Source organism: Lactuca virosa, chromosome 1 (genome assembly GCF_052849685.1).
Source record: "Lactuca virosa cultivar CGN04683 chromosome 1, Lactuca_virosa_CGN04683_v6, whole genome shotgun sequence".
Lineage (NCBI taxonomy): Eukaryota > Viridiplantae > Streptophyta > Magnoliopsida > Asterales > Asteraceae > Lactuca > Lactuca virosa.
The window spans coordinates 260,786,366-260,806,506 of NC_136426.1; the positions used below are offsets into that span (position 1 = coordinate 260,786,366).

Genomic DNA, 20,141 nt, shown 5'->3' on the forward strand with positions numbered 1-20,141 from the left:
TTCTGCGTCTTTTAAGACATAAAAGCAATAAGCATGGATAGTATTTCGGGTGCGATCATACCAGCACTAATGCACCGGATCCCATCAGAACTCCGCAGTTAAGCGTGCTTGGGCGAGAGTAGTACTAGGATGGGTGACCCCCTGAGAAGTCCTCGTGTTGCACCCCCCTTTTTCGTTGTTTGTTTGCTTTTTTTAGATTTTACGTGAGGTTTTTTTTTTGTTTTTTTTTCTTTCTTGCTATTTCTATGCTCGGGTGGCCTCTGCTTCATGGTTGATGGTTTTCGTATTTTTGGAACGGAGCCGATCGGTCACGTGGGTCCCACGCCTCGCGAACGAAAACAAAGGAGCATCTGCGTCTTTTAAGACATAAAAGCAATAAGCATGGATAGTATTTCGGGTGCGATCATACCAGCACTAATGCAACGGATCCCATCAGAACTCCGCTGTGAAGCGTGCTTGGGCGAGAGTAGTACTAGGATGGGTGACCCCCTGGGAAGTCGTCGTGTTGCACCTGCTTTTTCGTTGCCCGTTTGCGTTTTTTTAGATTTTACGTGCGGTTTTTTTTTGTTTTTTTTTCTTTCTTGCTATTTCTATGCTCGGGTGGCCTCCGCTTCATGGTTGATGGGTTTCGTATTTTTGGAACGGAGCCGATCGGTCACGTGGGTCCCACGCCTCGCGTACGAAAACAAAGGAGGTTCTGCGTCTTTTAAGACATAAAAGCAATAAGCATGGATAGTATTTCGGGTGCGATCATACCAGCACTAATGCAACGGATCCCATCAGAACTCCGCTGTGAAGCGTGCTTGGGCGAGAGTAGTACTAGGATGGGTGACCCCTGGGAAGTCCTCGTGTTGCACTTGCTTTTTCGTTGCCTGTTTGCGTTTTTTTAGATTTTACGTGCAGTTTTTTTTTGTTTTTTTTTTCTTTCTTGCTATTTCTATGCTCGGGTGGCCTCCGCTTCATGGTTCATGGTTTTCGTATTTTTGGAACGGAGCCGATCGGTCAAGTGGGTCCCACGCCTCGCGTACGAAAACAAAGGAGGTTCTGCATCTTTTAAGACATAAAAGCAATCAGCATGGATAGTATTTCGGGTGCGATCATACCAGCACTAATGCACCGGATCCCATAAGAACTCCGCAGTTAAGCGTGCTTGGGCGAGAGTAGTACTAGGATGGGTGACCCCGTGGGAAGTCCTCTTGTTGCACCCCCCTTTTTCGTTGCCCGTTTGCGTTTTTTTAGATTTTACGCACAGTTTTTTTTTTCTTTCTTGCTATTTCTATGCTCGGGTGGCCTCCGTTTCATGGTTCATGGTTTTCGTATTTTTGGAACGGAGCCGATCGGTCACGTGGGTCCCACGCCTCGCGTACGAAAACAAAGGAGGTTCTGCGTCTTTTAAGACATAAAAGTAATAAGAATGGATAGTATTTCTGGTGCGATCATACCAGCACTAATGCATTGGATCCCATCAGAACTCCGCAGTTAAGCGTGCTTGGGCGAGAGTAGTACTAGGATGGGTGACCCCCTGGGAAGTCCTCGTGTTGCACCCCCCCTTTTTTGTTGCCCGTTTGCGTTTTTTTAGATTTTACGTGCGGTTTTTTTTGTTTTTTTTTCTTTCTTGGTTATTTCTACGCTCGGGTGACCTCCGCTTCATGGTTCATGGTTTTCGTATTTTTGGAACGGAGACGATCGGTCAAATGGGTCCCACGCCTCGCGTACGAAAACAAAGGAGGTTCTGCGTCTTTTAAGACATAAAAGCAATAAGCATGGATAGTATTTCGGGTGCGATCATACCAGCACTAATGCACCGGATCACATCAGAACTCCGCAGTTAAGCGTGCTTGGGCGTGAGTAGTACTAGGATGGGTGACCCCCTGGGAAGTCCTCGTGTTGCACCCCCCTTTTTCATTGCCTGTTTGCTTTTTTTTAGATTTTACGTGCGGTTTTATTTTTGTTTTTTTTTTCTTTCTTGCTATTTCTATGCTCGGGTGGCCTCCGCTTCATGGTTGCTAGTTTTCGTATTTTTGGAACGGAGCCGATCGGTCACGTGGGTCCCACGCCTCGCGTACGAAAACAAAGGAGGTTCTGCGTCTTTTAAGACATAAAAGCAATAAGCATGGATAGTATTTCAGGTGCGATCATACCAGCACTAATGCAACGGATCCCATCAGAACTCCGCTGTGAAGCGTGCTTGGGCGAGAGTAGTACTAGGATGGGTGACCCCCTGGGAAGTCCTCGTGTTGCACCCCCTTTTTCGTTGCCCGTTTGCGTTTTTTTAGATTTTACGTGCGGTTTTTTTTTGTTTTTTTTTCTTTCTTGCTATTTCTATGCTCGGGTGGCCTCCGCTTCATGGTTGATGCTTTTCGTATTTTTGGAACGGAGCCGATCGGTCACGTGGGTCCCACGCCTCGCATACGAAAACAAAGGAGGTTCTGCGTCTTTTAAGACATAAAAGCAATAAGCATGGATAGTATTTTGGGTGCGATCATACCAGCACTAATGCACCGGATCCCATCAGAACTCCGCTGTGAAGCGTGCTTGGGCGAGAGTAGTACTAGGATGGGTGGCCCCCTGGGAAGTCCTCGTGTTGCATCCCCCCTTTTTCGTTGCCCGTTTGCGTTTTTTTAGTTTTTACGTGCGGTTTTTTTTGTTTTTTTTTCTTTCTTGCTATTTCTATGTTCGGGTGGCCTCCGCTTCATGGTTCATGGTTTTCGTATTTTTGGAACGGAGCCGATCGGTCACGTGGGTCCCACGCCTCGCGTACGAAAACAAAGGAGGTTCTGCGTCTTTTAAGACATAAAAGCAATAAGCATGGATAGTATTTCGGGTGCGCTCATACCAGCACTAATGCATCAGATCCCATAAGAACTCCGCAGTTAAGCGTGCTTGGGCGAGAGTAGTACTAGGATGGGTGACCCCCTGGGAAGTCCTCGTGTTGCACCCCCCTTTTTCGTTGCCCGTTTGCGTTTTTTTAGATTTTAAGTGCGGTTTTTTTTTGTTTTTTTTTTCTTTCTTGATTTTTCTATGCTCGGGTGGCCTCCGTTTCATGGTTCATGGTTTTCGTATTTTTGGAACGGAGCCGATCGGTCACGTGGGTCCCACGCCTCGCGTACGAAAACAAAGGAGGTTCTGCGTCTTTTAAGACATAAAAGCAATAAGCATGGATAGTATTTCGGGTGCGATCATAACAACACTAATGCACCGGATCCCATAAGAACTCCGCAGTTAAGCATGCTTGGGCGAGAGTAGTACTAGGATGGGTGACCCCCTGGGAAGTCCTCGTGTTGCACCCCCCTTTTTCGTTGTCTGTTTGCGTTTTTTTAGATTTTTACGTGCGGTTTTTTTTTTGTTTTTTTTTTCTTTCTTGCTATTTCTATGCTCGGGTGGCCTCCGCTTCATGGTTGATGGTTTTCGTATTTTTGGAACGGAGCCGATCGGTCACGTGGGTCCCACGCCTCGCGTACGAAAACAAAGGAGGTTTTGCGTCTTTTAAGACATAAAAGCAATAAACATGGATAGTATTTCGGGTGCGATCATACCAGCACTAATGCAACGGATCCCATCAGAACTCCGCTGTGAAGCGTGCTTGGGCGAGAGTAGTACTAGGATGGGTGACCCCCTGGGAAGTCCTCGTGTTGCACCTGCTTTTTCGTTGCCCGTTTGCGTTTTTTTAGATTTTACGTGCGGTTTTTTTTGTTTTTTTTTCTTTCTTGCTATTTCTATGCTCGGGTGGCCTCCGCTTCATGGTTCATGGTTTTCGTATTTTTGGAACGGAGCCGATCGGTCAAGTGGGTCCCACGCCTCGCGTACGAAAACAAAGGAGGTTCTGCATCTTTTAAGACATAAAAGCAATAAGCATGGATAGTATTTCGGGTGCGATCATACCAGCACTAATGCACCGGATCCCATAAGAACTCCGCAGTTAAGCGTGCTTGGGCGAGAGTAGTACTAGGATGGGTGACCCCGTGGGAAGTCCTCGTGTTGAACCCCCCTTTTTCGTTGCCCGTTTGCGTTTTTTTAGATTTTACGCACGGTTTTTCTTTCTTTCTTGCTATTTCTATGCTCGGGTAGCCTCCGTTTCATGGTTCATGGTTTTCGTATTTTTGGAACGGAGCCGATCGGTCACGTGGGTCCCACGCCTCGCGTACGAAAACAAAGGAGGTTCTGCGTCTTTTAAGACATAAAAGTAATAAGAATGGATAGTATTTCGGGTGCGATCATACCAGCACTAATGCACTGGATCCCATCAGAACTCCGCAGTTAAGCGTGGTTGGGCGAGAGTAGTACTAGGATGGGTGACCCCCTGGGAAGTCCTCGTGTTGCACCCCCCCTTTTTCGTTGCCCGTTTGCGTTTTTTTAGATTTTACGTGCGGTTTTTTTTGTTTTTTTTCTTTCTTGCTATTTCTACGCTCGGGTGACCTCCGCTTCATGGTTCATGGTTTTCGTATTTTTGGAACGGAGCCGATCGGTCAAATGGGTCCCACGCCTCGCGTACGAAAACAAAGGAGGTTCTGCGTCTTTTAAGACATAAAAGCAATAAGCATGGATAGTATTTCGGGTGCGATCATACCAGCACTAATGCACCGGATCACATCAGAACTCCGCAGTTAAGCGTGCTTGGACGTGAGTAGTACTAGGATGGGTTACCCCCTGGGAAGTCCTCGTGTTGCACCCCCCCATTTTCGTTGCCCGTTTGCGTTTTTTTAGATTTTACGTGCGGTTTTTTTTGTTTTTTTTCTTTCTTCCTATTTCTTTGCTCGGGTGGCCTCTGTTTCATGGTTGATGCTTTTCGTATTTTTGGAACGGAGCCGATCGGTCAAATGGGTCCCACGCCTCGCGTACGAAAACAAAGGAGGTTCTGCGTCTTTTAAGACATAAAAGCAATAAGCATGGATAGTATTTCGGGTGCGATCATACCAGCACTAATGCACCGGATCCCATCAGAACTCCGCAGTTAAGCGTGCTTGGGCGAGAGTAGTACTAGGATGGGTGACCCCCTGAGAAGTCCTCGTGTTGCACCCCCCTTTTTCGTTGTTTGTTTGCTTTTTTTAGATTTTACGTGAGGTTTTTTTTTTGTTTTTTTTTCTTTCTTGCTATTTCTATGCTCGGGTGGCCTCTGCTTCATGGTTGATGGTTTTCGTATTTTTGGAACGGAGCCGATCGGTCACGTGGGTCCCACGCCTCGCGAACGAAAACAAAGGAGCATCTGCGTCTTTTAAGACATAAAAGCAATAAGCATGGATAGTATTTCGGGTGCGATCATACCAGCACTAATGCAACGGATCCCATCAGAACTCCGCTGTGAAGCGTGCTTGGGCGAGAGTAGTACTAGGATGGGTGACCCCCTGGGAAGTCGTCGTGTTGCACCTGCTTTTTCGTTGCCCGTTTGCGTTTTTTTAGATTTTACGTGCGGTTTTTTTTTGTTTTTTTTTCTTTCTTGCTATTTCTATGCTCGGGTGGCCTCCGCTTCATGGTTGATGGGTTTCGTATTTTTGGAACGGAGCCGATCGGTCACGTGGGTCCCACGCCTCGCGTACGAAAACAAAGGAGGTTCTGCGTCTTTTAAGACATAAAAGCAATAAGCATGGATAGTATTTCGGGTGCGATCATACCAGCACTAATGCAACGGATCCCATCAGAACTCCGCTGTGAAGCGTGCTTGGGCGAGAGTAGTACTAGGATGGGTGACCCCCTGGGAAGTCCTCGTGTTGCACTTGCTTTTTCGTTGCCTGTTTGCGTTTTTTTAGATTTTACGTGCAGTTTTTTTTTGTTTTTTTTTCTTTCTTGCTATTTCTATGCTCGGGTGGCCTCCGCTTCATGGTTCATGGTTTTCGTATTTTTGGAACGGAGCCGATCGGTCAAGTGGGTCGCACGCCTCGCGTACGAAAACAAAGGAGGTTCTGCATCTTTTAAGACATAAAAGCAATAAGCATGGATAGTATTTCGGGTGCGATCATACCAGCACTAATGCACCGGATCCCATAAGAACTCCGCAGTTAAGCGTGCTTGGGCGAGAGTAGTACTAGGATGGGTGACCCTGTGGGAAGTCCTCTTGTTGCACCCCCCTTTTTCGTTGCCCGTTTGCGTTTTTTTAGATTTTACGCACAGTTTTTTTTTCTTTCTTGCTATTTCTATGCTCGGGTGGCCTCCATTTCATGGTTCATGGTTTTCGTATTTTTGGAACGGAGCCGATCGGTCACGTGGGTCCCCCGCCTCGCGTACGAAAACAAAGGAGGTTCTGCGTCTTTTAAGACATAAAAGTAATAAGAATGGATAGTATTTCTGGTGCGATCATACCAGCACTAATGCATTGGATCCCATCAGAACTCCGCAGTTAAGCGTGCTTGGGCGAGAGTAGTACTAGGATGGGTGACCCCCTGGGAAGTCCTCGTGTTGCACCCCCCCTTTTTCGTTGCCCGTTTGCGTTTTTTTAGATTTTACGTGCGGTTTTTTTTGTTTTTTTTTCTTTCTTGGTTATTTCTACGCTCGGGTGACCTCCGCTTCATGGTTCATGGTTTTCGTATTTTTGGAACGGAGACGATCGGTCAAATGGGTCCCACGCCTCGCGTACGAAAACAAAGGAGGTTCTGCGTCTTTTAAGACATAAAAGCAATAAGCATGGATAGTATTTCGGGTGCGATCATACCAGCACTAATGCACCGGATCACATCAGAACTCCGCAGTTAAGCGTGCTTGGGCGTGAGTAGTACTAGGATGGGTGACCCCCTGGGAAGTCCTCGTGTTGCACCCCCCCATTTTCGTTGCCCGTTTGCGTTTTTTTAGATTTTACGTGCGGTTTTTTTTGTTTTTTTTTTCTTTCTTGTTATTTCTATGCTCGGGTGGCCTCCGCTTCATGGTTGATGCTTTTCGTATTTTTGGAACGGAGCCGATCGGTCAAGTGGGTCCCACGCCTCGCGTACGAAAACAAAGGAGGTTCTACGTCTTTTAAGACATAAAAGCAATAAGCATGGATAGTATTTCGGGTGCGACCATACCAGCACTAATGCACCGGATCCCATCAGAACTCCGCAGTTAAGCGTGCTTGGGCGAGAGTAGTACTAGGATGGGTGACCCCCTAGGAAGTCGTCGTGTTGCACCCCCCTTTTTCATTGCCTGTTTGCTTTTTTTTAGATTTTACGTGCGGTTTTTTTTTTGTTTTTTTTTTCTTTCTTGCTATTTCTATGCTCGGGTGGCCTCCGCTTCATGGTTGCTGGTTTTCGTATTTTTGGAACGGAGCCGATCGGTCACGTGGGTCCCACGCCTCGCGTACGAAAACAAAGGAGGTTCTGCGTCTTTTAAGATATAAAAGCAATAAGCATGGATAGTATTTCAGGTGCGATCATACCAGCACTAATGCAACGGATCCCATCAGAACTCCGCTGTGAAGCGTGCTTGGGCGAGAGTAGTACTAGGATGGGTGACCCCCTGGGAAGTCCTCGTGTTGCACCCCCTTTTTCTCGTTGCCCGTTTGCGTTTTTTTAGATTTTACGTGCGGTTTTTTTTTGTTTTTTTTCTTTCTTGCTATTTCTATGCTCGGGTGGCCTCCGCTTCATGGTTGATGCTTTTCGTATTTTTGGAACGGAGCCGATCGGTCACGTGGGTCCCACGCCTCGCATACGAAAACAAAGGAGGTTCTGCGTCTTTTAAGACATAAAAGCAATAAGCATGGATAGTATTTTGGGTGCGATCATACCAGCACTAATGCACCGGATCCCATCAGAACTCCGCTGTGAAGCGTGCTTGGGCGAGAGTAGTACTAGGATGGGTGGCCCCCTGGGAAGTCCTCGTGTTGCATCCCCCCTTTTTCGTTGCCCGTTTGCGTTTTTTTAGTTTTTACGTGCGGTTTTTTTTGTTTTTTTTTTCTTTCTTGCTATTTCTATGTTCGGGTGGCCTCCGCTTCATGGTTCATGGTTTTCGTATTTTTGGAACGGAGCCGATCGGTCACGTGGGTCCCACGCCTCGCGTACGAAAACAAAGGAGGTTCTGCGTCTTTTAAGACATAAAAGCAATAAGCATGGATAGTATTTCGGGTGCGCTCATACCAGCACTAATGCATCAGATCCCATAAGAACTCCGCAGTTAAGCGTGCTTGGGCGAGAGTAGTACTAGGATGGGTGACCCCCTGGGAAGTCCTCGTGTTGCACCCCCCTTTTTCGTTGCCCGTTTGCGTTTTTTTAGATTTTAAGTGCGGTTTTTTTTTGTTTTTTTTTTCTTTCTTGCTTTTTCTATGCTCGGGTGGCCTCCGTTTCATGGTTCATGGTTTTCGTATTTTTGGAACGGAGCCGATCGGTCACGTGGGTCCCACGCCTCGCGTACGAAAACAAAGGAGGTTCTGCGTCTTTTAAGACATAAAAGCAATAAGCATGGATAGTAGTTCGGGTGCGATCATACCAGCACTAATGCACCGGATCCCATAAGAACTCCGCAGTTAAGCATGCTTGGGCGAGAGTAGTACTAGGATGGGTGACCCCCTGGGAAGTCCTCGTGTTGCACCCCCCTTTTTCGTTGCCTGTTTGCGTTTTTTTAGATTTTACGTGCGGTTTTTTTTTTGTTTTTTTTTCTTTCTTGCTATTTCTATGCTCGGGTGGCCTCCGCTTCATGGTTGATGGTTTTCGTAATTTTGGAACGGAGCCGATCGGTCACGTGGGTCCCACGCCTCGCGTACGAAAACAAAGGAGGTTTTGCGTCTTTTAAGACATAAAAGCAATAAACATGGATAGTATTTCGGGTGCGATCATACCAGCACTAATGCAACGGATCCCATCAGAACTCCGCTGTGAAGCGTGCTTGGGCGAGAGTAGTACTAGGATGGGTGACCCCCTGGGAAGTCCTCGTGTTGCACCTGCTTTTTCGTTGCCCGTTTGCGTTTTTTTAGATTTTACGTGCGGTTTTTTTTTGTTTTTTTTTCTTTCTTGCTATTTCTATGCTCGGGTGGCCTCCGCTTCATGGTTCATGGTTTTCGTATTTTTGGAACGGAGCCGATCGGTCAAGTGGGTCCCACGCCTCGCGTACGAAAACAAAGGAGGTTCTGCATCTTTTAAGACATAAAAGCAATAAGCATGGATAGTATTTCGGGTGCGATCATACCAGCACTAATGCACCGGATCCCATAAGAACTCCGCAGTTAAGCGTGCTTGGGCGAGAGTAGTACTAGGATGGGTGACCCTGTGGGAAGTCCTCTTGTTGCACCCCCCTTTTTCGTTGCCCTTTTGCGTTTTTTTAGATTTTACGCACAGTTTTTTTTTCTTTCTTGCTATTTCTATGCTCGGGTGGCCTCCATTTCATGGTTCATGGTTTTCGTATTTTTGGAACGGAGCCGATCGGTCACGTGGGTCCCACGCCTCGCGTACGAAAACAAAGGAGGTTCTGCGTCTTTTAAGACATAAAAGTAATAAGAATGGATAGTATTTCTGGTGCGATCATACCAGCACTAATGCATTGGATCCCATCAGAACTCCGCAGTTAAGCGTGCTTGGGCGAGAGTAGTACTAGGATGGGTGACCCCCTGGGAAGTCCTCGTGTTGCACCCCCCCTTTTTCGTTGCCCGTTTGCGTTTTTTTAGATTTTACGTGCGGTTTTTTTTGTTTTTTTTTTCTTTCTTGGTTATTTCTACGCTCGGGTGACCTCCGCTTCATGGTTCATGGTTTTCGTATTTTTGGAACGGAGACGATCGGTCAAATGGGTCCCACGCCTCGCGTACGAAAACAAAGGAGGTTCTGCGTCTTTTAAGACATAAAAGCAATAAGCATGGATAGTATTTCGGGTGCGATCATACCAGCACTAATGCACCGGATCACATCAGAACTCCGCAGTTAAGCGTGCTTGGGCGTGAGTAGTACTAGGATGGGTGACCCCCTGGGAAGTCTTCGTGTTGCACCCCCCCATTTTCGTTGCCCGTTTGCGTTTTTTTAGATTTTACGTGCGGTTTTTTTTGTTTTTTTTTTCTTTCTTGTTATTTCTATGCTCGGGTGGCCTCCGCTTCATGGTTGATGCTTTTCGTATTTTTGGAACGGAGCCGATCGGTCAAGTGGGTCCCACGCCTCGCGTACGAAAACAAAGGAGGTTCTACGTCTTTTAAGACATAAAAGCAATAAGCATGGATAGTATTTCGGGTGCGACCATACCAGCACTAATGCACCGGATCCCATCAGAACTCCGCAGTTAAGCGTGCTTGGGCGAGAGTAGTACTAGGATGGGTGACCCCCTAGGAAGTCGTCGTGTTGCACCCCCCTTTTTCATTGCCTGTTTGCTTTTTTTTAGATTTTACGTGCGGTTTTTTTTTGTTTTTTTTTCTTTCTTGCTATTTCTATGCTCGGGTGGCCTCCGCTTCATGGTTGCTGGTTTTCGTATTTTTGGAACGGAGCCGATCGGTCACGTGGGTCCCACGCCTCGCGTACGAAAACAAAGGAGGTTCTGCGTCTTTTAAGACATAAAAGCAATAAGCATGGATAGTATTTCAGGTGCGATCATACCAGCACTAATGCAACGGATCCCATCAGAACTCCGCTGTGAAGCGTGCTTGGGCGAGAGTAGTACTAGGATGGGTGACCCCCTGGGAAGTCCTCGTGTTGCACCCCCTTTTTCTCGTTGCCCGTTTGCGTTTTTTTAGATTTTACGTGCGGTTTTTTTTTGTTTTTTTTCTTTCTTGCTATTTCTATGCTCGGGTGGCCTCCGCTTCATGGTTGATGCTTTTCGTATTTTTGGAACGGAGCCGATCGGTCACGTGGGTCCCACGCCTCGCATACGAAAACAAAGGAGGTTCTGCGTCTTTTAAGACATAAAAGCAATAAGCATGGATAGTATTTTGGGTGCGATCATACCAGCACTAATGCACCGGATCCCATCAGAACTCCGCTGTGAAGCGTGCTTGGGCGAGAGTAGTACTAGGATGGGTGGCCCCCTGGGAAGTCCTCGTGTTGCATCCCCCCTTTTTCGTTGCCCGTTTGCGTTTTTTTAGTTTTTACGTGCGGTTTTTTTTGTTTTTTTTTCTTTCTTGCTATTTCTATGTTCGGGTGGCCTCCACTTCATGGTTCATGGTTTTCGTATTTTTGGAACGGAGCCGATCGGTCACGTGGGTCCCACGCCTCGCGTACGAAAACAAAGGAGGTTCTGCGTCTTTTAAGACATAAAAGCAATAAGCATGGATAGTATTTCGGGTGCGCTCATACCAGCACTAATGCATCAGATCCCATAAGAACTCCGCAGTTAAGCGTGCTTGGGCGAGAGTAGTACTAGGATGGGTGACCCCCTGGGAAGTCCTCGTGTTGCACCCCCCTTTTTCGTTGCCCGTTTGCGTTTTTTTAGATTTTAAGTGCGGTTTTTTTTTGTTTTTTTTTTCTTTCTTGCTTTTTCTATGCTCGGGTGGCCTCCGTTTCATGGTTCATGGTTTTCGTATTTTTGGAACGGAGCCGATCGGTCACGTGGGTCCCACGCCTCGCGTACGAAAACAAAGGAGGTTCTGCGTCTTTTAAGACATAAAAGCAATAAGCATGGATAGTATTTCGGGTGCGATCATACCAGCACTAATGCACCGGATCCCATAAGAACTCCGCAGTTAAGCATGCTTGGGCGAGAGTAGTACTAGGATGGGTGACCCCCTGGGAAGTCCTCGTGTTGCACCCCCCTTTTTCGTTGCCTGTTTGCGTTTTTTTAGATTTTACGTGCGGTTTTTTTTTGTTTTTTTTTCTTTCTTGCTATTTCTATGCTCGGGTGGCCTCCGCTTCATGGTTGATGGTTTTCGTAATTTTGGAACGGAGCCGATCGGTCACGTGGGTCCCACGCCTCGCGTACGAAAACAAAGGAGGTTTTGCGTCTTTTAAGACATAAAAGCAATAAACATGGATAGTATTTCGGGTGCGATCATACCAGCACTAATGCAACGGATCCCATCAGAACTCCGCTGTGAAGCGTGCTTGGGTGAGAGTAGTACTAGGATGGGTGACCCCCTGGGAAGTCCTCGTGTTGCACCTGCTTTTTCGTTGCCCGTTTGCGTTTTTTTAGATTTTACGTGCGGTTTTTTTTTGTTTTTTTTTCTTTCTTGCTATTTCTATGCTCGGGTGGCCTCCGCTTCATGGTTCATGGTTTTCGTATTTTTGGAACGGAGCCGATCGGTCAAGTGGGTCCCACGCCTCGCGTACGAAAACAAAGGAGGTTCTGCATCTTTTAAGACATAAAAGCAATAAGCATGGATAGTATTTCGGGTGCGATCATACCAGCACTAATGCACCGGATCCCATAAGAACTCCGCAGTTAAGCGTGCTTGGGCGAGAGTAGTACTAGGATGGGTGACCCCGTGGGAAGTCCTCGTGTTGCACCTCCCTTTTTCGTTGCCCGTTTGCGTTTTTTTAGATTTTACGCACGGTTTTTTTTTCTTTCTTGCTATTTCTATGCTCGGGTGGCCTCCGTTTCATGGTTCATGGTTTTCGTATTTTTGGAACGGAGCCGATCGGTCACGTGGGTCCCACGCCTCGCGTACGAAAACAAAGGAGGTTCTGCGTCTTTTAAGACATAAAAGTAATAAGAATGGATAGTATTTCGGGTGCGATCATACCAGCACTAATGCACTGGATCCCATCAGAACTCCGCAGTTAAGTGTGCTTGGGCGAGAGTAGTACTAGGATGGGTGACCCCCTGGGAAGTCGTCGTGTTGCACCCCCCTTTTTCATTGCCTGTTTGCGTTTTTTTAGATTTTACGTGCGGTTTTTTTTTTGTTTTTTTTTCTTTCTTGCTATTTCTATGCTCGGGTGGCCTCCGCTTCATGGTTGCTGGTTTTCGTATTTTTGGAACGGAACCGATCGGTCACGTGGGTCCCACGCCTCGCGTACGAAAACAAAGGAGGTTCTGCGTCTTTTAAGACATAAAAGCAATAAGCATTGATAGTATTTCAGGTGCGATCATACCAGCACTAATGCAACGGATCCCATCAGAACTCCGCTGTGAAGCGTGCTTGGGCGAGAGTAGTACTAGGATGGGTGCCCCCTGGGAAGTCCTCGTGTTGCACCCCCTTTTTCGTTGCCCGTTTGCGTTTTTTTAGATTTTACGTGCGGTTTTTTTTTTGTTTTTTTTTCTTTCTTGCTATTTCTATGCTCGGGTGGCCTCCGCTTCATGGTTGATGCTTTTCGTATTTTTGGAACGGAGCCGATCGGTCACGTGGGTCCCACGCCTCGCATACGAAAACAAAGGAGGTTCTGCGTCTTTTAAGACATAAAAGCAATAAGCATGGATAGTATTTTGGGTGCGATCATACCAGCACTAATGCACCGGATCCCATCAGAACTCCGCTGTGAAGCGTGCTTGGGCGAGAGTAGTACTAGGATGGGTGGCCCCCTGGGAAGTCCTCGTGTTGCATCCCCCCTTTTTCGTTGCCCGTTTGCGTTTTTTTAGTTTTTACGTGCGGTTTTTTTTGTTTTTTTTTCTTTCTTGCTATTTCTATGTTCGGGTGGCCTCCGCTTCATGGTTCATGGTTTTCGTATTTTTGGAACGGAGCCGATCGGTCACGTTGGTCCCACGCCTCGCGTACGAAAACAAAGGAGGTTCTGCGTCTTTTAAGACATAAAAGCAATAAGCATGGATAGTATTTCGGGTGCGCTCATACCAGCACTAATGCATCAGATCCCATAAGAACTCCGCAGTTAAGCGTGCTTGGGCGAGAGTAGTACTAGGATGGGTGACCCCCTGGGAAGTCCTCGTGTTGCACCCCCCTTTTTCGTTGCCCGTTTGCGTTTTTTTAGATTTTAAGTGCGGTTTTTTTTTGTTTTTTTTTTCTTTCTTGCTTTTTCTATGCTCGGGTGGCCTCCGTTTCATGGTTCATGGTTTTCGTATTTTTGGAACGGAGCCGATCGGTCACGTGGGTCCCACGCCTCGCGTACGAAAACAAAGGAGGTTCTGCGTCTTTTAAGACATAAAAGCAATAAGCATGGATAGTATTTCGGGTGCGATCATACCAGCACTAATGCACCGGATCCCATAAGAACTCCGCAGTTAAGCATGCTTGGGCGAGAGTAGTACTAGGATGGGTGACCCCCTGGGAAGTCCTCGTGTTGCACCCCCCTTTTTCGTTGCCTGTTTGCGTTTTTTTAGATTTTACGTGCGGTTTTTTTTTTGTTTTTTTTTCTTTCTTGCTATTTCTATGCTCGGGTGGCCTCCGCTTCATGGTTGATGGTTTTCGTAATTTTGGAACGGAGCCGATCGGTCACGTGGGTCCCACACCTCGCGTACGAAAACAAAGGAGGTTTTGCGTCTTTTAAGACATAAAAGCAATAAACATGGATAGTATTTCGGGTGCGATCATACAAGCACTAATGCAACGGATCCCATCAGAACTCCGCTGTGAAGCGTGCTTGGGCGAGAGTAGTACTAGGATGGGTGACCCCCTGGGAAGTCCTCGTGTTGCACCTGCTTTTTCGTTGCCCGTTTGCGTTTTTTTAGATTTTACGTGCGGTTTTTTTTTGTTTTTTTTTCTTTCTTGCTATTTCTATGCTCGGGTGGCCTCCGCTTCATGGTTCATGGTTTTCGTATTTTTGGAACGGAGCCGATCGGTCAAGTGGGTCCCACGCCTCGCGTACGAAAACAAAGGAGGTTCTGCATCATTTAAGACATAAAAGCAATAAGCATGGATAGTATTTCGGGTGCGATCATACCAGCACTAATGCACCGGATCCCATAAGAACTCCGCAGTTAAGCGTGCTTGGGCGAGAGTAGTACTAGGATGGGTGACCCCGTGGGAAGTCCTCGTGTTGCACCCCCCTTTTTCGTTGCCCGTTTGCGTTTTTTTAGATTTTACGCACGGTTTTTTTTTTCTTTATTGCTATTTCTATGCTCGGGTGGCCTCCGTTTCATGGTTCATGGTTTTCGTATTTTTGGAACGGAGCCGATCGGTCACGTGGGTCCCACGCCTCGCGTACGAAAACAAAGGAGGTTCTGCGTCTTTTAAGACATAAAAGTAATAAGAATGGTTAGTATTTCGTGTGCGATCATACCAGCACTAATGCACTGGATCCCATCAGAACTCCGCAGTTAAGCGTGCTTGGGCGAGAGTAGTACTAGGATGGGTGACCCCCTGGGAAGTCCTCGTGTTGCACCCCCCCTTTTTCGTTGCCCGTTTGCGTTTTTTTAGATTTTACGTGCGGTTTTTTTTGTTTTTTTTCTTTCTTGCTATTTCTACGCTCGGGTGACCTCCGCTTCATGGTTCATGGTTTTCGTATTTTTGGAACGGAGCCGATCGGTCAAATGGGTCCCACGCCTCGCGTACGAAAACAAAGGAGGTTCTGCGTCTTTTAAGACATAAAAGCAATAAGCATGGATAGTATTTCGGGTGCGATCATACCAGCACTAATGCACCGGATCACATCAGAACTCCGCAGTTAAGCGTGCTTGGGCGTGAGTAGTACTAGGATGGGTTACCCCCTGGGAAGTCCTCGTGTTGCACCCCCCCATTTTCGTTGCCCGTTTGCGTTTTTTTAGATTTTACGTGCGGTTTTTTTGTTTTTTTTCTTTCTTCCTATTTCTATGCTCGGGTGGCCTCCGCTTCATGGTTGATGCTTTTCGTATTTTTGGAACGGAGCCGATCGGTCAAGTGGGTCCCACGCCTCGCGTACGAAAACAAAGGAGGTTCTGCGTCTTTTAAGACATAAAAGCAATAAGCATGGATAGTATTTCGGGTGCGATCATACCAGCACTAATGCACCGGATCCCAGCAGAACTCCGCAGTTAAGCGTGCTTGGGCGAGAGTAGTACTAGGATGGGTGACCCCCTGGGAAGTCCTCGTGTTGCACCCCCTTTTTCGTTGCCCGTTTGCGTTTTCTTAGATTTTACGTGCGGTTTTTTTCTTTGTTTTTTTTTTCTTTCTTGCTATTTCTATGCTCGGGTGGCCTCCGCTTCATGGTTAATGGTTTTCGTATTTTTGGAACGGAGCCGATCGGTCACGTGGGTCCCACGCCTCGCGTACGAAAACAAAGGAGGTTCTGCGTCTTTTAAGACATAAAAGCAATAAGCATGGATAGTATTTCGGGTGCGATCATACCAGCACTAATGCACCGGATCCCATCAGAACTCCGCTGTGAAGCGTGCTTGGTCGAGAGTAGTACTAGGATGGGTGACCCCCTGGGAAGTCCTCGTGTTGCACCCCCCTTTTTCGTTGCCCGTTTGCGTTTTTTTAGATTTTACGTGTGGTTTTTTTTGTTTTTTTTTTCTTTCTTGCTATTTCTATGCTCGCGTGGCCTCCGTTTCATGGTTCATGGTTTTCGTATTTTTGGAACGGAGCTGATCGGTCACGTGGGTCCCACGCCTCGCGTACGAAAACAAAGGAGGTTCTGCGTCTTTTAAGACATAAAAGCAATAAGCATGGATAGTATTTCGGGTGCGATCATACCAGCACTAATGCACCGGATCCCATCAGAACTCCGCTGTGAAGCGTGCTTGGGCGAGAGTAGTACTAGGATGGGTGACCCCCTGGGAAGTCCTCGTGTTGCACCCCCCCTTTTTCGTTGGCCGTTTGCGTTTTTTTAGTTTTTACGTGCGGTTTTTTTTGTTTTTTTTTCTTTCTTGCTATTTCTATGCTCAGGTGGCCTCCGCTTCATGGTTAATGGTTTTCGTATTTTTGGAACGGAGCCGATCGGTCACGTGGGTCCCACGCCTCGCGTACGAAAACAAAGGAGGTTCTGCGTCCTTTAAGACATAAAAGCAATAAGCATGGATAGTATTTCGGGTGCGATCATACCAACACTAATGCATCGGATCCCATAAGAATTCCGTAGTTAAGCGTGCTTGGGCGAGAGTAGTACTAGGATGGGTGACCCCCTGGGAAGTCCTCGTGTTGCACCCCCCTTTTTCGTTGCCCGTTTGCGTTTTTTTAGATTTTACGTGCGGTTTTTTTTTTGTTTTTTTTTCTTTCTTGCTATTTCTATGCTCGGGTGGCCTCCATTTTCTGGTTCATGGTTTTCGTATTTTTGGAACGGAGCCGATCGGTCACGTGGGTCCCACGCTTGGCGTACGAAAACAGAGGAGGTTCTGCGTCTTTTAAGACATAAAAGCAATAAGCATGGATAGTATTTCGGGTGCGATCATACCAGCACTAATGCACCGGATCCCATCAGAACTCCGCAGTTAAGCGTGCTTGGGCGAGAGTAGTACTAGGATGGGTGCCCCCTGGGAAGTCCTCGTGTTGCACCCCCTTTTTCGTTGCCCGTTTCCGTTTTTTTAGATTTTACGTGCGGTTTTTTTTTGTTTTTTTTTCTTTCTTGCTATTTCTATGTTCGGGTGGCCTCCGCTTCATGGTTGATGCTTTTCGTATTTTTGGAACGGAGCCGATCGGTCACGTGGGTCCCACGCCTCGCGTACGAAAACAAAGGAGGTTCTGCGTCTTTTAAGACATAAAAGCAATAAGCATGGATAGTATTTCGGGTGCGATCATACCAGCACTAATGCATCGGATCCCATCAGAACTCCGCTGTGAAGCGTGCTTGGGCGAGAGTAGTACTAGGATGGGTGACCCCCTGGGAAGTTGTCGTGTTCCACCCCCCTTTTTCGTTGCCCGTTTGCGTTTTTTTAGATTTTACGTGCGGTTTTTTTTTTGTTTTTTTTTCTTTCTTGCTATTTCTATGCTCGGGTGGCCTCCGCTTCATGGTTGATGCTCTTCGTATTTTTGGAACGGAGCCGATCGGTCACGTGGGTCCCACGCCTCGCGTACGAAAACAAAGGAGGTTCTGCGTCTTTTAAGACATAAAAGCAATAAGCATGGATAGTATTTCGGGTGCGATCATACCAGCACTAATGCACCGGATCCCATCAGAACTCCGCTGTGAAACGTGCTTGGGCGAGAGTAGTACTAGGATGGGTGACCCCCTGGGAAGTTGTCGTGTTGCACCCCCCTTTTTCGATGCCCGTTTGCGTTTTTTTAGATTTTACGTGTGGTTTTTTTTGTTTTTTTTTTCTTTCTTGCTATTTCTATGCTCGCGTGGCCTCCGCTTCATGGTTCATGGTTTTCGTATTTTTGGAACGGAGCTGATCGGTCACGTGGGTCCCACGCCTCGCGTACGAAAACAAAGGAGGTTCTGCGTCTTTTAAGACATAAAAGCAATAAGCATGGATAGTATTTCGGGTGCGATCATACCAGCACTAATTCACCGGATCCCATCAGAACTCCGCAGTTAAGCGTGCTTGGGCGAGAGTAGTACTAGGATGGGTAACCCCCTGGGAAGTCCTCGTGTTGCACCCCCCTTTTTCGTTGCCCATTTGCGTTTTTTTAAATTTTACGTGCGGTTTTTTTTTGTTTTTTTTTTCTTTCTTGCTATTTCTATGCTCGGGTGGCCTCCGCTTCATGGTTGATGGTTTTCGTTTTTGTGGAACAGAGCCGATCGGTCACGTGGGTTCCAAGCCTCGCGTACGAAAACAAAGGAGGTTCTGCGTCTTTTAAGATATAAAAGCAATAAGCATGAATAGTATTTCGGGTGCGATCATACCAGCACTAATGCACCGGATCCCATCAGAACTCCAAAGTTAAGCGTGCTTGGGCGAGAGTAGTACTAGGATGGGTGACCCCCTGGGAAGTCCTCGTGTTGAACCCCCCTATTTTCGTTGCCCGTTTGCGTTTTTTTAGATTTTACGTGCGGTTTTTTTTTTGTTTTTTTCTTTCTTGCTATTTCTATGCTCGGGTGGCCTCCGCTTCATGGGTGATAGTTTTCGTATTTTTGGAACGGAGCCGATCGGTCACGTGGGTCCCACGCCTAGCGTACGAAAACAAAGGAGGTTGTGCGTCTTTTAAGACATAAAAGTAATAAGAATGGATAGTATTTCGGGTGCGATCATACAAGCATTAATGCACTGGATCCCATCAGAACTCCGCAGTTAAGCGTGCTTGGGCGAGAGTAGTACTGGGATGGGTGACCCCCTGGGAAGTCCTCGTGTTGCACCCCCCTTTTTCGTTGCCCGTTTGCGTTTTTTTAGATTTTACGTGCGGTTTTTTTTGTTTTTTTTTTCTTTCTTGCTATTTCTATGCTCGGGTGGCCTCCGCTTCATGGTTCATGGTTTTTGTATTTTTGGAACGGAGCCGATCGGTCAAGTGGGTCCCACGCCTCGCATACGAAAACAAAGGAGGTTCTGCGTCTTTTAAGACATAAAAGCAATAAGCATGGATAGTATTTCGGGTGCGATCATACCAGCACCAATGCACCGGATCCCATCAGAACTCCGCAGTTAAGCGTGCTTGGGCGTGAGTAGTACTAGGATGGTTGACCCCCTGGGAAGTCCTCGTGTTACACCCCCTTTTTCATTGCCCGTTTGCGTTTTTTTAGATTTTACGTGCAGTTTTTTTTGTTTTTTTTTCTTTCTTGCTATTTCTATGCTCGGGTAGCCTCCGCTTCATGGTTCGTGGTTTTCGTATTTTTGGAACGGAGTCGATCGGTCACGTGGGTCCCACGCCTCGCGTACGAAAACAAAGGAGGTTCTGCGTCTTTTAAAACATAAAAGCAATAAGCATGGATAGTATTTCGGGTGCGATCATACCAGCACTAATGCACCGGATCCCATAAGAACTCCGCAGTTAAGCGTGCTTGGGCGAGAGTAGTACTAGGATGGGTGACCCCCTGGGAAGTCCTCGTGTTGCACCCCCCTTTTTCGTTGCCCGTTTGCGTTTTTTTAGATTTTACGCACGGTTTTTTTTTGTTTTTTTTTTCTTTCTTGCTATTTCTATGCTCGGGTGGCCTCCGTTTCATGGTTCATGGTTTTCGTATTTTTGGAACGGAGCCGATCGGTCACGTGGGTCCCACGCTTGGCTTACGAAAACAGAGGAGGTTCTGCGTCTTTTAAGACATAAAAGCAATAAGCATGGATAGTATTTCGGGTGCGATCATACCAGCACTAATGCGCCGGATCCCATCAGAACTCCGCAGTTAAGCGTGCTTGGGCGAGAGTAGTACTAGGATGGGTGACCCCCTGGGAAGTCCTCGTGTTGCACCCCCCCTTTTTCGTTGCCCGTTTGCGTTTTTTTAGATTTTACGTGCGGTTTTTTTTTTGTTTTTTTTTTCTTTCTTGCTATTTCTATGCTCAGGTGGCCTCCGTTTCATGGTTGATGCTTTTCGTATTTTTGGAACGGAGCCGATCGGTCACGTGGGTCCCACGCCTCGCGTACGAAAACAAAGGAGGTTCTG

General features: G+C 46.9%; 58 non-coding genes across 58 annotated transcripts; all 58 read left to right on the forward strand.

Annotated features, from left to right (window-relative positions):
• The first annotated feature begins 47 nt into the window (after window positions 1–47).
• Window positions 48–166, forward strand: LOC145153515 (5S ribosomal RNA). The gene has a single exon (XR_013734017.1). It is a non-coding gene; the product is annotated as a 5S ribosomal RNA (ribosomal RNA).
• A 229-nt stretch (window positions 167–395) lies between these two features.
• On the forward strand, window positions 396–514 carry LOC145150639 (5S ribosomal RNA). The gene has a single exon (XR_013731451.1). It is a non-coding gene; the product is annotated as a 5S ribosomal RNA (ribosomal RNA).
• A 228-nt stretch (window positions 515–742) lies between these two features.
• Window positions 743–860, forward strand: LOC145150796 (5S ribosomal RNA). Its single transcript, XR_013731608.1, has one exon. It is a non-coding gene; the product is annotated as a 5S ribosomal RNA (ribosomal RNA).
• Window positions 861–1,089: 229 nt separating this feature from the next.
• Window positions 1,090–1,208, forward strand: LOC145147168 (5S ribosomal RNA). Its single transcript, XR_013728080.1, has one exon. It is a non-coding gene; the product is annotated as a 5S ribosomal RNA (ribosomal RNA).
• A 220-nt stretch (window positions 1,209–1,428) lies between these two features.
• Window positions 1,429–1,547, forward strand: LOC145146739 (5S ribosomal RNA). Its single transcript, XR_013727669.1, has one exon. It is a non-coding gene; the product is annotated as a 5S ribosomal RNA (ribosomal RNA).
• Window positions 1,548–1,777: 230 nt separating this feature from the next.
• Window positions 1,778–1,896, forward strand: LOC145134092 (5S ribosomal RNA). The gene has a single exon (XR_013718903.1). It is a non-coding gene; the product is annotated as a 5S ribosomal RNA (ribosomal RNA).
• Window positions 1,897–2,127: 231 nt separating this feature from the next.
• LOC145149153 (5S ribosomal RNA) lies at window positions 2,128–2,246 on the forward strand. The gene has a single exon (XR_013730010.1). It is a non-coding gene; the product is annotated as a 5S ribosomal RNA (ribosomal RNA).
• A 228-nt stretch (window positions 2,247–2,474) lies between these two features.
• Window positions 2,475–2,593, forward strand: LOC145147806 (5S ribosomal RNA). The gene has a single exon (XR_013728695.1). It is a non-coding gene; the product is annotated as a 5S ribosomal RNA (ribosomal RNA).
• Window positions 2,594–2,822: 229 nt separating this feature from the next.
• Window positions 2,823–2,941, forward strand: LOC145148530 (5S ribosomal RNA). Its single transcript, XR_013729410.1, has one exon. It is a non-coding gene; the product is annotated as a 5S ribosomal RNA (ribosomal RNA).
• Window positions 2,942–3,171: 230 nt separating this feature from the next.
• On the forward strand, window positions 3,172–3,290 carry LOC145150275 (5S ribosomal RNA). Its single transcript, XR_013731094.1, has one exon. It is a non-coding gene; the product is annotated as a 5S ribosomal RNA (ribosomal RNA).
• A 232-nt stretch (window positions 3,291–3,522) lies between these two features.
• On the forward strand, window positions 3,523–3,641 carry LOC145149641 (5S ribosomal RNA). The gene has a single exon (XR_013730494.1). It is a non-coding gene; the product is annotated as a 5S ribosomal RNA (ribosomal RNA).
• A 227-nt stretch (window positions 3,642–3,868) lies between these two features.
• Window positions 3,869–3,987, forward strand: LOC145147399 (5S ribosomal RNA). The gene has a single exon (XR_013728304.1). It is a non-coding gene; the product is annotated as a 5S ribosomal RNA (ribosomal RNA).
• Window positions 3,988–4,206: 219 nt separating this feature from the next.
• Window positions 4,207–4,325, forward strand: LOC145146883 (5S ribosomal RNA). Its single transcript, XR_013727806.1, has one exon. It is a non-coding gene; the product is annotated as a 5S ribosomal RNA (ribosomal RNA).
• A 228-nt stretch (window positions 4,326–4,553) lies between these two features.
• LOC145146701 (5S ribosomal RNA) lies at window positions 4,554–4,672 on the forward strand. The gene has a single exon (XR_013727633.1). It is a non-coding gene; the product is annotated as a 5S ribosomal RNA (ribosomal RNA).
• A 228-nt stretch (window positions 4,673–4,900) lies between these two features.
• LOC145153516 (5S ribosomal RNA) lies at window positions 4,901–5,019 on the forward strand. Its single transcript, XR_013734018.1, has one exon. It is a non-coding gene; the product is annotated as a 5S ribosomal RNA (ribosomal RNA).
• A 229-nt stretch (window positions 5,020–5,248) lies between these two features.
• Window positions 5,249–5,367, forward strand: LOC145150640 (5S ribosomal RNA). The gene has a single exon (XR_013731452.1). It is a non-coding gene; the product is annotated as a 5S ribosomal RNA (ribosomal RNA).
• A 228-nt stretch (window positions 5,368–5,595) lies between these two features.
• Window positions 5,596–5,714, forward strand: LOC145149818 (5S ribosomal RNA). Its single transcript, XR_013730662.1, has one exon. It is a non-coding gene; the product is annotated as a 5S ribosomal RNA (ribosomal RNA).
• Window positions 5,715–5,942: 228 nt separating this feature from the next.
• On the forward strand, window positions 5,943–6,061 carry LOC145147969 (5S ribosomal RNA). The gene has a single exon (XR_013728867.1). It is a non-coding gene; the product is annotated as a 5S ribosomal RNA (ribosomal RNA).
• A 219-nt stretch (window positions 6,062–6,280) lies between these two features.
• On the forward strand, window positions 6,281–6,399 carry LOC145146740 (5S ribosomal RNA). Its single transcript, XR_013727670.1, has one exon. It is a non-coding gene; the product is annotated as a 5S ribosomal RNA (ribosomal RNA).
• Window positions 6,400–6,629: 230 nt separating this feature from the next.
• Window positions 6,630–6,748, forward strand: LOC145134103 (5S ribosomal RNA). Its single transcript, XR_013718918.1, has one exon. It is a non-coding gene; the product is annotated as a 5S ribosomal RNA (ribosomal RNA).
• A 230-nt stretch (window positions 6,749–6,978) lies between these two features.
• Window positions 6,979–7,097, forward strand: LOC145145047 (5S ribosomal RNA). Its single transcript, XR_013726040.1, has one exon. It is a non-coding gene; the product is annotated as a 5S ribosomal RNA (ribosomal RNA).
• A 231-nt stretch (window positions 7,098–7,328) lies between these two features.
• On the forward strand, window positions 7,329–7,447 carry LOC145149155 (5S ribosomal RNA). The gene has a single exon (XR_013730011.1). It is a non-coding gene; the product is annotated as a 5S ribosomal RNA (ribosomal RNA).
• A 229-nt stretch (window positions 7,448–7,676) lies between these two features.
• On the forward strand, window positions 7,677–7,795 carry LOC145147807 (5S ribosomal RNA). The gene has a single exon (XR_013728696.1). It is a non-coding gene; the product is annotated as a 5S ribosomal RNA (ribosomal RNA).
• A 230-nt stretch (window positions 7,796–8,025) lies between these two features.
• On the forward strand, window positions 8,026–8,144 carry LOC145148531 (5S ribosomal RNA). Its single transcript, XR_013729411.1, has one exon. It is a non-coding gene; the product is annotated as a 5S ribosomal RNA (ribosomal RNA).
• A 230-nt stretch (window positions 8,145–8,374) lies between these two features.
• Window positions 8,375–8,493, forward strand: LOC145144702 (5S ribosomal RNA). Its single transcript, XR_013725707.1, has one exon. It is a non-coding gene; the product is annotated as a 5S ribosomal RNA (ribosomal RNA).
• A 230-nt stretch (window positions 8,494–8,723) lies between these two features.
• LOC145149642 (5S ribosomal RNA) lies at window positions 8,724–8,842 on the forward strand. Its single transcript, XR_013730495.1, has one exon. It is a non-coding gene; the product is annotated as a 5S ribosomal RNA (ribosomal RNA).
• Window positions 8,843–9,070: 228 nt separating this feature from the next.
• LOC145147971 (5S ribosomal RNA) lies at window positions 9,071–9,189 on the forward strand. Its single transcript, XR_013728869.1, has one exon. It is a non-coding gene; the product is annotated as a 5S ribosomal RNA (ribosomal RNA).
• Window positions 9,190–9,408: 219 nt separating this feature from the next.
• On the forward strand, window positions 9,409–9,527 carry LOC145146741 (5S ribosomal RNA). Its single transcript, XR_013727671.1, has one exon. It is a non-coding gene; the product is annotated as a 5S ribosomal RNA (ribosomal RNA).
• Window positions 9,528–9,758: 231 nt separating this feature from the next.
• On the forward strand, window positions 9,759–9,877 carry LOC145145369 (5S ribosomal RNA). The gene has a single exon (XR_013726345.1). It is a non-coding gene; the product is annotated as a 5S ribosomal RNA (ribosomal RNA).
• A 230-nt stretch (window positions 9,878–10,107) lies between these two features.
• On the forward strand, window positions 10,108–10,226 carry LOC145145048 (5S ribosomal RNA). The gene has a single exon (XR_013726041.1). It is a non-coding gene; the product is annotated as a 5S ribosomal RNA (ribosomal RNA).
• Window positions 10,227–10,455: 229 nt separating this feature from the next.
• LOC145149156 (5S ribosomal RNA) lies at window positions 10,456–10,574 on the forward strand. The gene has a single exon (XR_013730012.1). It is a non-coding gene; the product is annotated as a 5S ribosomal RNA (ribosomal RNA).
• Window positions 10,575–10,803: 229 nt separating this feature from the next.
• LOC145147808 (5S ribosomal RNA) lies at window positions 10,804–10,922 on the forward strand. Its single transcript, XR_013728697.1, has one exon. It is a non-coding gene; the product is annotated as a 5S ribosomal RNA (ribosomal RNA).
• Window positions 10,923–11,151: 229 nt separating this feature from the next.
• Window positions 11,152–11,270, forward strand: LOC145148533 (5S ribosomal RNA). Its single transcript, XR_013729413.1, has one exon. It is a non-coding gene; the product is annotated as a 5S ribosomal RNA (ribosomal RNA).
• A 230-nt stretch (window positions 11,271–11,500) lies between these two features.
• On the forward strand, window positions 11,501–11,619 carry LOC145144703 (5S ribosomal RNA). Its single transcript, XR_013725708.1, has one exon. It is a non-coding gene; the product is annotated as a 5S ribosomal RNA (ribosomal RNA).
• A 229-nt stretch (window positions 11,620–11,848) lies between these two features.
• LOC145150458 (5S ribosomal RNA) lies at window positions 11,849–11,967 on the forward strand. Its single transcript, XR_013731283.1, has one exon. It is a non-coding gene; the product is annotated as a 5S ribosomal RNA (ribosomal RNA).
• A 228-nt stretch (window positions 11,968–12,195) lies between these two features.
• On the forward strand, window positions 12,196–12,314 carry LOC145142440 (5S ribosomal RNA). Its single transcript, XR_013723498.1, has one exon. It is a non-coding gene; the product is annotated as a 5S ribosomal RNA (ribosomal RNA).
• A 219-nt stretch (window positions 12,315–12,533) lies between these two features.
• Window positions 12,534–12,652, forward strand: LOC145147063 (5S ribosomal RNA). The gene has a single exon (XR_013727979.1). It is a non-coding gene; the product is annotated as a 5S ribosomal RNA (ribosomal RNA).
• Window positions 12,653–12,882: 230 nt separating this feature from the next.
• On the forward strand, window positions 12,883–13,000 carry LOC145150809 (5S ribosomal RNA). Its single transcript, XR_013731621.1, has one exon. It is a non-coding gene; the product is annotated as a 5S ribosomal RNA (ribosomal RNA).
• A 229-nt stretch (window positions 13,001–13,229) lies between these two features.
• On the forward strand, window positions 13,230–13,348 carry LOC145147810 (5S ribosomal RNA). Its single transcript, XR_013728699.1, has one exon. It is a non-coding gene; the product is annotated as a 5S ribosomal RNA (ribosomal RNA).
• A 229-nt stretch (window positions 13,349–13,577) lies between these two features.
• Window positions 13,578–13,696, forward strand: LOC145148534 (5S ribosomal RNA). Its single transcript, XR_013729414.1, has one exon. It is a non-coding gene; the product is annotated as a 5S ribosomal RNA (ribosomal RNA).
• A 230-nt stretch (window positions 13,697–13,926) lies between these two features.
• LOC145144705 (5S ribosomal RNA) lies at window positions 13,927–14,045 on the forward strand. The gene has a single exon (XR_013725710.1). It is a non-coding gene; the product is annotated as a 5S ribosomal RNA (ribosomal RNA).
• Window positions 14,046–14,275: 230 nt separating this feature from the next.
• Window positions 14,276–14,394, forward strand: LOC145150803 (5S ribosomal RNA). The gene has a single exon (XR_013731615.1). It is a non-coding gene; the product is annotated as a 5S ribosomal RNA (ribosomal RNA).
• Window positions 14,395–14,622: 228 nt separating this feature from the next.
• LOC145155246 (5S ribosomal RNA) lies at window positions 14,623–14,741 on the forward strand. Its single transcript, XR_013735696.1, has one exon. It is a non-coding gene; the product is annotated as a 5S ribosomal RNA (ribosomal RNA).
• Window positions 14,742–14,961: 220 nt separating this feature from the next.
• Window positions 14,962–15,080, forward strand: LOC145139545 (5S ribosomal RNA). The gene has a single exon (XR_013721937.1). It is a non-coding gene; the product is annotated as a 5S ribosomal RNA (ribosomal RNA).
• Window positions 15,081–15,308: 228 nt separating this feature from the next.
• Window positions 15,309–15,427, forward strand: LOC145144552 (5S ribosomal RNA). The gene has a single exon (XR_013725565.1). It is a non-coding gene; the product is annotated as a 5S ribosomal RNA (ribosomal RNA).
• A 227-nt stretch (window positions 15,428–15,654) lies between these two features.
• Window positions 15,655–15,773, forward strand: LOC145140859 (5S ribosomal RNA). Its single transcript, XR_013722316.1, has one exon. It is a non-coding gene; the product is annotated as a 5S ribosomal RNA (ribosomal RNA).
• A 231-nt stretch (window positions 15,774–16,004) lies between these two features.
• On the forward strand, window positions 16,005–16,123 carry LOC145147615 (5S ribosomal RNA). The gene has a single exon (XR_013728513.1). It is a non-coding gene; the product is annotated as a 5S ribosomal RNA (ribosomal RNA).
• Window positions 16,124–16,352: 229 nt separating this feature from the next.
• LOC145144272 (5S ribosomal RNA) lies at window positions 16,353–16,471 on the forward strand. Its single transcript, XR_013725283.1, has one exon. It is a non-coding gene; the product is annotated as a 5S ribosomal RNA (ribosomal RNA).
• A 229-nt stretch (window positions 16,472–16,700) lies between these two features.
• Window positions 16,701–16,819, forward strand: LOC145149682 (5S ribosomal RNA). The gene has a single exon (XR_013730534.1). It is a non-coding gene; the product is annotated as a 5S ribosomal RNA (ribosomal RNA).
• A 230-nt stretch (window positions 16,820–17,049) lies between these two features.
• LOC145145883 (5S ribosomal RNA) lies at window positions 17,050–17,167 on the forward strand. The gene has a single exon (XR_013726835.1). It is a non-coding gene; the product is annotated as a 5S ribosomal RNA (ribosomal RNA).
• Window positions 17,168–17,395: 228 nt separating this feature from the next.
• LOC145150724 (5S ribosomal RNA) lies at window positions 17,396–17,514 on the forward strand. The gene has a single exon (XR_013731532.1). It is a non-coding gene; the product is annotated as a 5S ribosomal RNA (ribosomal RNA).
• Window positions 17,515–17,744: 230 nt separating this feature from the next.
• LOC145148722 (5S ribosomal RNA) lies at window positions 17,745–17,863 on the forward strand. Its single transcript, XR_013729593.1, has one exon. It is a non-coding gene; the product is annotated as a 5S ribosomal RNA (ribosomal RNA).
• Window positions 17,864–18,092: 229 nt separating this feature from the next.
• On the forward strand, window positions 18,093–18,211 carry LOC145140114 (5S ribosomal RNA). Its single transcript, XR_013722084.1, has one exon. It is a non-coding gene; the product is annotated as a 5S ribosomal RNA (ribosomal RNA).
• A 230-nt stretch (window positions 18,212–18,441) lies between these two features.
• On the forward strand, window positions 18,442–18,560 carry LOC145146339 (5S ribosomal RNA). Its single transcript, XR_013727288.1, has one exon. It is a non-coding gene; the product is annotated as a 5S ribosomal RNA (ribosomal RNA).
• Window positions 18,561–18,789: 229 nt separating this feature from the next.
• LOC145148014 (5S ribosomal RNA) lies at window positions 18,790–18,908 on the forward strand. Its single transcript, XR_013728913.1, has one exon. It is a non-coding gene; the product is annotated as a 5S ribosomal RNA (ribosomal RNA).
• A 229-nt stretch (window positions 18,909–19,137) lies between these two features.
• On the forward strand, window positions 19,138–19,256 carry LOC145147601 (5S ribosomal RNA). Its single transcript, XR_013728500.1, has one exon. It is a non-coding gene; the product is annotated as a 5S ribosomal RNA (ribosomal RNA).
• Window positions 19,257–19,483: 227 nt separating this feature from the next.
• On the forward strand, window positions 19,484–19,602 carry LOC145154500 (5S ribosomal RNA). Its single transcript, XR_013734972.1, has one exon. It is a non-coding gene; the product is annotated as a 5S ribosomal RNA (ribosomal RNA).
• A 230-nt stretch (window positions 19,603–19,832) lies between these two features.
• Window positions 19,833–19,951, forward strand: LOC145154286 (5S ribosomal RNA). The gene has a single exon (XR_013734764.1). It is a non-coding gene; the product is annotated as a 5S ribosomal RNA (ribosomal RNA).
• The last annotated feature ends 190 nt before the right edge of the window (window positions 19,952–20,141 follow it).